This window comes from Papio anubis, chromosome 3 (assembly GCF_008728515.1).
Source record: "Papio anubis isolate 15944 chromosome 3, Panubis1.0, whole genome shotgun sequence".
In the NCBI taxonomy this organism is placed as follows: Eukaryota; Metazoa; Chordata; class Mammalia; order Primates; family Cercopithecidae; genus Papio; species Papio anubis.
This window is the reverse complement of record NC_044978.1, coordinates 173,121,075-173,129,551: the sequence shown is the minus strand read 5'-3', so window position 1 is coordinate 173,129,551 and position 8,477 is coordinate 173,121,075.

The window sequence follows — 8,477 nt, the reverse complement described above, 5'->3', positions numbered from 1 at the left end:
GGACACATTGACAAGGGCTACAGAGATGTTACCGAATGCTAGCTTCAACCTGGACCTTCCTTTGACATGATTAGCCAGATTAAAAGGGAACTGACACAACAGAAATGCACACCTAAGTTCATCAAAAGACATATGCCAGAATGTTCATAGCCTCATTTTTTGGACAGTAGCTCCAAACCTAGAAATTAGGCAAATGCTCAACAGTGGAATGGATAAATCAAGTGTGGTATATTCACAGAATAGGATACTATATAGCAATGAGAAGAACCAATCTACATCTACATGCAACCATATGATGGTAGTTCATAAATGCAATGTTTTAGATGACTCATTGTCACATCCCTAGGGCCTAGAATGGGCCTGGCACATGGTAGATTCTTAGCAAATATTTCTTAAATGAATGGTCTCATTTTACCCTCAACAACAACCCCATGAGATTAGCAGGGCTGTTATCAGAATTTCTGAGATGTGAAGAGGCCAAGTGATTTGCTCCCAGTCACCCCGATCATGGTCACTACGTTAGGATCCCTGCTAAAACAGCTAGCTCTCTATAATGTGTGTTAACTCACCATCATTCTAAGTAACATTGCTGTTCCCTCAGCCTTTTAGCACAAATGGCGTATTTTAGTTTCTTTTGTTGTTGTTAAATCGTATTTTGGGACCTAACTTGGAGATGTTTATTTCCATTATGGGATATTTTGGACTGGGTTTTGAAAAAGAAACGGCCAGAGGGCTGTGCTTTCAGAGAAAAAGGCTTAAGGTAAGGGCAGAAAGCTCACTGGAGAGATTTATGTCGAGGAATTTGCAGCAAACTCTGTCATTTCATCTGAGTAAGTGTGGCTAGAAACAGGAAGGGAAAAACAGGATATTGTGGTAACACACGGGCTTAATGGAATGTCAGATGAACAGATGGGTTGGAGCTGTCCTGGGAACTGTCAAAGGAGGAAGTCTGAGGAGCCTTCAGAGGAATCCTTACACAAATGCAGGTGAAGTGGGGATGGGGACGTGTGTTTCCTGTAAAGTCAAAAAGAGTTGTGAGTGAAGCATCAAAAGGACAAGCAAAGGCATCTCTGTCCAAGTCATCTCTCTAAAGTCAATCCGCATTCAGGTCAGAAGGAAGTAGGGGCCCAGTAGGTTCCCATCAATTTTCTTTTAGGAATTGGAAATGATCACTTATATCCTTTGACACTCTGTCAGTGTTTACTGGGAAATAATTTTTTGAAGAGCCGGAGAATCCCAAAATGACAAGGATGAAATTAACATCAATGTTCAAAGAAGGAAAGGGAAGCTCTTCTTGAATATTTGTTTTTGGCTGGAAAAAAAGTCAGTTTAACTATTTTAAGTAAGACTCATTGAAGACTGACAAGTTGGTGTCTTCAAATAAGAACAACTAGTTTTGGAAAGGATAACTTTATTAGCCTGTTTCACACTGCTATAAAGATACTACCAGAAACTGGGTAATTGATAAAGGAAAGAGCTTTAGTTGACTCACAGTTCTGCATGACTGGGGAGGCCTCAGGAATCTTACAATCACGGCAGAATGGGAGGCAGGCATGTTTTATGTGACAGCAGGCGTGAGAGAGCGTGTGTAGGAGGAACTGTCACACACTTATAAAACCATCAGATCTCATGAGAACTCACGCACTATTATGAGAACAGCATGGGGGGAAACCACCTCCATGATCCAATCACCTCCCACCAGGTTCTTCCCTTGACACGTGGGGATTATGGGGATTACAATTTTAGATGAGATTTGTGTGGGGACACAGAGCCAAACCATATCAATGACATTTTTAAAACAGCATTGAACAAATTCTACTAGTGGTCATAGAGAATGTATTAACTAAAAGCTAATTGGGAAGCTGATCCTTCAGATGTAAACTGAGCAAATGAGGACACAAATGATTTCTGGAGGATTTGGAAAATATATTTGGAGTTTCCACTTTAGATAGCATGGCAATATTAGGTACTTACAATGACCCTACTGCAGCGAGACACCCAGATGCTGGATTAATTACATACTTGAATTGCATACTTAATGTGCACTGCTGGGTTTACTAAAGAATAAGCGATATCCACTAGCCAAAGATTGTTCTTTTCTTTCCTTTTTTTTTTTTTTTTAGATGGAGTCTTTCTCTGTCACCAGGCTGGAGTGCAGTAGCATGATCTAGGCTCACTGCAAGCTCTGCCTCCCAGGTTCAAGCAATTCTCCTGCCTCAGCCCCGCAAGTAGCTGGGACTACAGGCGCACACCACCACGCCTGGTTACTTTTCGTATTTTTAGTAGAGATGGTGTTTCACCATGTTGGCCAGGATGGTCTCGATCTCTTGACCTCATTATCCACCCATCTTGGCCTCCCAAAGTGCTGGGATTACAGGCGTGAGCCACCGCGCCCAGCCGCCACAGGTTGTTCTTGTTATATTGAAGTTGAAATATGTATTGAAAGATGGGATAGATGAGAAGAGTCAGAATTGTGGTTGTGCTGATTGTTAAGCTGTTGTCTCTTAACTCCAAACTCTTCTATATTCTGCTTTGTGGTGCTAGGATTGGGATTTTGCAAGCCAGATTTCTCCCTAGCTAGCAGGCCCACTGTTAAGTTCAGTCAATAGGGGATGCTAACCGAAGTCCAGAAGGCGGAGGTTGAAAAGAGGTCTTATTTCTTGTTTGGTTACTCTTTTGTTACCATCACTCCAGCAATACTTCTTTATCTCAGTAACGGTAGATGATGGCAGTGGCACTTGGTTCCAGTTTCCAAGTTTCCACCCAGTCTCCTAGGACAAGCCACGTTGTCCTCTCTCAAAGATACCAGAACTATCTGGGTAGCATCTCTCCTCAGGTTCTAATCCCAGCCCTGCATGGCTTCTCCTTCAAACTTCTAATAACCTCAATTTTTGTCCTTCTGTTCTCCAAGCCTGGAGATAGTCCTGGTTGCTTTCAGAAATAACTCTGTATTATATCAGTGTTACCTTTTTCCCTCTTAGTTCTCTAATAGCTGTTTAACTAGTTCCCATTAAATTATTGTCTTAGTCCATTTTGTGCTGCTATAATAGAATACCACAGACTGGGTAATGTGGAAAGAAGAGAGATTTACTTATTGTTCCTGGAGGCTGGGAAGTTCAAGATCAAAGGGTTGGCATCTGTCAAGGACCTCTTTGCTGAGTCATCTCTTGATGGAAAGTGGGAGGCAGAAAGGAAAGAGAGCATGAGCTAGCAAGAGGGGGCTGAACTCACTTTTATAACAAACCCACTCTCACAATAACGAAACTACTTCCATGTTAATGACATTAGTCCATTGCCCTCATGACTTAATCACCTCTTAAATGTCCCACCTCTCAACACTGTTGCATTGGGGATTAAGTTCCCAACATATGAACTTTGGGGGACACATTAAAATAAACAGCAGTTATTTATTCAAATAGCTGGTGCAGTTTCTAATAACTGACTGGACCGTAACTGAAACAAGGTCCAAAATTTATTTCCTATAATATGGTAACATGAATATAGTTAGAATCAGGCCTTGCATCCAATACCAGGGGCACACCCCTCTGAAAGAAAGGTGACCTTTAGTTTCGAATCCTTGTAAACTTGCTAATAATGATAGACTTCCAGGAAAACAGCTAATGGTGTTTACTAGGAGGAGAGTTGGCACTTATGAAATGCTTTTAGCAAGATATACCTGGTCTATCCAGAATTGCTTATGGCAACAAAAAACCAAATAAAATCCCTTAGAATCTATTGATATGTGGGACATGGCTCCCTGGAAAATATCACACAAGTTATGTAGCCATCTGAATACAGAAGTTCCATGACTGAAACGACTTTCTTCTAAGTAATGGAGCTGCAGATTTTTTTTTTTTTTTTTTTTTTTTTGAGACCTCATGTGTTAATCTAGGCACATGTGTCCTGATGAGAAAGGGCCTGGGAATAAGTTGGCTAGCCTGGACCTGCGTGCTTCACTTGTGTCTAGCACAAGTGTCTAGCACATACTTATATCCTTGAAATTATTTGTAAAGCTTCATGCTGGGTAAGATCTCTGATTCAAGAGTCTGATTTAACAGTTGATCCTTTATGGTATTGCATAGACCTTTGCTCAGAATGCTATAGGTGCTTCTGAGCACTGTCTGATTTAACAGTTGATCCTTTATGGTATTGCATAACTTTTGCTCAGAATGCTATAGGTGCTTCAGCAAAATACAGGAGTACACAAGCAAGAGGAAGACATAGGATACAGGTATTAGGAGATCCAATGGGAAGAGAAGTGAAGGGTAACCCTAGGACAATGGTTAGAGGATGAGATGGCAGCCAGTTCAGACTGCATCAGGAGGACTCAAGAAACAGGTGGAGAGTTGTCTTCAGCAAGATGCCTTCTGGCTTTGGACCATCTTTTAAAATCTAGGGGTACATGGGAGAGTTTGACCTAGATTCTTTTATATACTTGGCTTGCTGCCAAAGCTCTTCATTTCCTCTTTATCTACTAAATGTGAGGCAAAACATTAAAACTTTTAGAATATCTATTTGATCTTTTAAGTCTTTAGGACTCAAAAAAAGCTGGCCACAAGACTAAATTTATATCAATTACATTAAAAATTAAAACTGTTCATCAAAAAGTACCATAAAGAAAGTGAAAACATAAGCCGTGTGTGTGTGTGTGTGTGTGTGTGTGTGTGTGTGTGTGTGTGTGTGTGTGTGTGTGTGTTTGGGGGAGAGATATGTTTGCAACACATATACGTGAAGGATTAATATCCTGAATATATAAAGATATATAAAGAACTCCTAAAAGTTGATAAGAAAAACACAAATAACCAAATGGAAAAATAGACAAAAACCATGAACAGGCATTTCACAGAAGAGGAAATAAGGTTGGAAAATAAGCACATGAAAGCATGCTCAATCTTCTTGTAACCAATGCAAATAAAGGCCACAATGGGATATATTATCCCTACTAGACAGGCGAAAAGCAAGAAGTCCTGTACTACTCAATGTCAGAAAGAGAAGTAATTTTTAAACAGTACTGGTATGAGTACAATATGATACAAGCATCTGGGAAAAATTTTGGCATTATTTTCTAAAACTGAAAAGATGCTTATCCTAGGAATTAGCAGTTGTACTGTGGAGCAGAAAGCTGTATATATCTTAGTGCAAAGAATGGATACAAGTGTAAAGATATATTAATTCCCTAGCTTCAAAGTAGCTAAGTAGTCTGCTTTTCTGGTTAACAGGCTGATACTCTCTTTAGGCAGCAACCAACCTGGTCCTTCCACTTACATCCTGTGCCTACAAATACCACTTTCTATATGTACAACAAAATTCATAAGTTTAGGAAACTCTACCATAGAGAAGCTTCATAAAAATGTTTAAAATAAAGCAAATAAATCTGTGAATAACCCAAGGACCAGTAAGAGGTGAATGGCTTAGTATACTGAGATAATGTATATTCCTTCAATGGAATACTATATAGCAGTGAAAATGAATCCAACTCGAGCTATACATATTAACATAGATGAATTTTAAAACATAATGTAGAAGACAAAAGCAAGTCTCAAATGATCCATAGAATGATTCTATTTGGAAAGCAAAAAAATAAAAAATAAAAAAATAAAACTGAATATACTGTTAGGGATATATACATATGTAGTAAAACTGATAAAAGCTATAAAATAATAAACCTTTATTTAGAATGATGGTAATCTTGAGGGGGAAAAAGAGTGGTACAGTTGGGATAAGGAATGGACATGTTTTAAAAGGGCAAAAGGGTGGATATGTAAAATCTCATTTTTGTAAAAAAGAATCTACTATTTCATTAATTCAAAGGCATGCTTTTTTTCCCCTATATTTTAACAGCTCTGAAGTTAGAATGTGTCTTGAAATTGCTATTGAATGAGTTACAATTATGATATAGTTGTCATTGCCATGCTTCATGTTGTTCTTAACTATTCACATATCGCTTCAACTGAATTATGTATATCATTGGTTCTAGATCCTTTGATTTCTTTTTTTTTTTTTTTTTTTTTGAGACAGAGTCTCGCTCTGTCGCCCAGGCTGGAGTGCAGTGGCCAGATCTCAGCTCACTGCAAGCTCCGCCTCCCGGGTTTACGCCATTCTCCTGCCTCAGCCTCCCCAGTAGCTGGGACTACAGGCGCCCGCCACCTCGCCCGGCTAGTTTTTTGTATTTTTTAGTAGAGACGGGGTTTCACCGTGTTAGCCAGGATGGTCTCGATCTCCTGACCTCGTGATCCGCCCGTCTCGGCCTCCCAAAGTGCTGGGATTACAGGCTTGAGCCACCGCGCCCGGCCAATTAAACACCATTTAAAGTTTTTTTAAAAGGTTGGAGTATGACTTGGCATCAAAACAGTTACTATATATTCGGAAGGGCACAGGAACCAAGGACTGAAAGATACATTTTATATCAATAAGGCAAATATTCAGTGTTGGAAAAGAGAAATAACTGATTCTATGTTTCCTCAGAAAGCAACAACCAAGTGCTTTCTGTGACTTAAGAAAGGAAGATATCTACAAGTAGGTGATGTTGTTATATTTTGTTCCTGACACATGTGCAAAGAATTGCCTCATACATGACAAATCATACAGCTAAAGGTAGAGAAATCACCAAATTCTTTGTAATTGAGGAGAGACATTTTAAAGCAACAAGCTAATATAACTGATTCATGCATGCCATTAAGAACATCATTAATTTTTGTGTTATGGTGTTTCTCTTTCCTAATAGTATACAAAGTAATGGTGCATGGACATTTTATAGTCAATAGCGTTTTAGATTCAATGATTTGTAGTATATGAGTTTTGAGTACAGGTAAATAGAAAAAGACCTGGAAGAATTACACATCAGACTGTTAATAGTGATATCTGACTTTGGGATTACCAGTGATTTTTTTCCTCTTTATTGTTTATTTTTAATTTTCTACAATAGAAACATTGCTCATATAATAAAGAAAAATTAAGATTTTATAACATTTGTTTTGTTTTGTTTTTTTGAGATGGAGTCTCCCTCTGTCTCCCAGGCTGGAGTGCAGTGGAGCAATCTCAGCTCACCGCAACCTCTGCCTCCTGGGTTCAAGCAATCCTCCCATCTTAGCCTTCCAGGTAGCTGGGATTACAGACATGCACAACCACGCCTGGCTAATTTTTGTATTTTCAGTAGAAATGGGGTTTTTGCATGTTGACCAGGCTGGTCTCGAACTCCTGACCTCAAGTGATCCTCTCGCCTTGGCTTCCCAAAGTACTGGGATTGCAGGCGTGAGCCACCATGCCCACTGCTATTTTTCTTGTCTTTCTTTTTTTTTTAAATCAGACATACTTCAAGAGAATGTCAAGGGAAAGCTGTTTCCACTTAGATCTGTTGTGGGCACTAGCTAGGTGAATGAAGTGGAGGAAATCTTTGAACAAGATCTTGGTTCTAATACTAGTTATGCTTCATATGTGTGTTCTTAAGCAAGTTATGTAATGGCCCTGTGCTTAAATTCTCCCAACTATGACATTGGGTGTATGATACTCTTTCACAGGGCTATTCTGAAACTCTTCAGGGTTTTCAAAGTTTTGTGCAACATCAATTTCCATGGGCGTTAAATTAAGTTTCTGTGTGTGTGGTTTAGGGAAAGAAAGCAGGTACTCTAAAGGTTTAATAATAACCTTGGAAAATTCTAGGTTCAACAAATTAATCTGATTCCTCTCATAATTTCTTAGAATTTATATTTTTTACTGTGCACAATGAGCTTCCAAGAAGGGCTATTGTGTGAGGAAGCATCTCTTGGAACTACTGTTTTGTGTAATGCCAATATATATTGATAGTATTATCTGTATCTTCCTCCAGGAAGTCTCTGAAAGGTTGACTTAGTGGTAAAAATGGCATCCATTATTGTCTCCAGTCGTCCCCGCTCATCAGCTTCCAAAATACTCTCTTTAGGTTCCAACCTTGCTTGAAACTCCATTTTAGACTTTTAAAAGTAAACTCCCTTCATCTGCCAGGAGTTAGTCCTTTGTTCTACTTCTCTAAGGAAGGTATTCTTCTCCCACTTGCTGTTCTGTGACACTGCTAGTGCAGCCCAGCTGTTTGCTTCATGTGGTTGTGCCCTTGAGACTTGAGCCAACATTGGAGTCCCTAGTGTTGGGCAGAGTAGTAGCTCAACAAATGTGTCCTTTCCCAGCACAGCAGTTTCAGTGGGAAAAGTGCTGGTTCTAGAACTATTTTCTTCCCCTGAGAACAGTATCTGTCAGTGTATTCTGAAAAGTATCTTGTTCTTGATTTAATCATACAAAGATGGCTACACAGTAATCTTAGTAAATATCAGGTGCTGTTGTACAAATGATAAACAAGACATCCCCCCCCCAAAAAAATAATAATAAATTAAAAAGCAAACTTTTCTAGCATTTCTTCTAGTTAGAACTATCTCCCTCTGACCTCAAATCACTTAGGTTTTAATCACTGACAGAGATGTTTGGGGAAAAGCTCTGATATATTATGG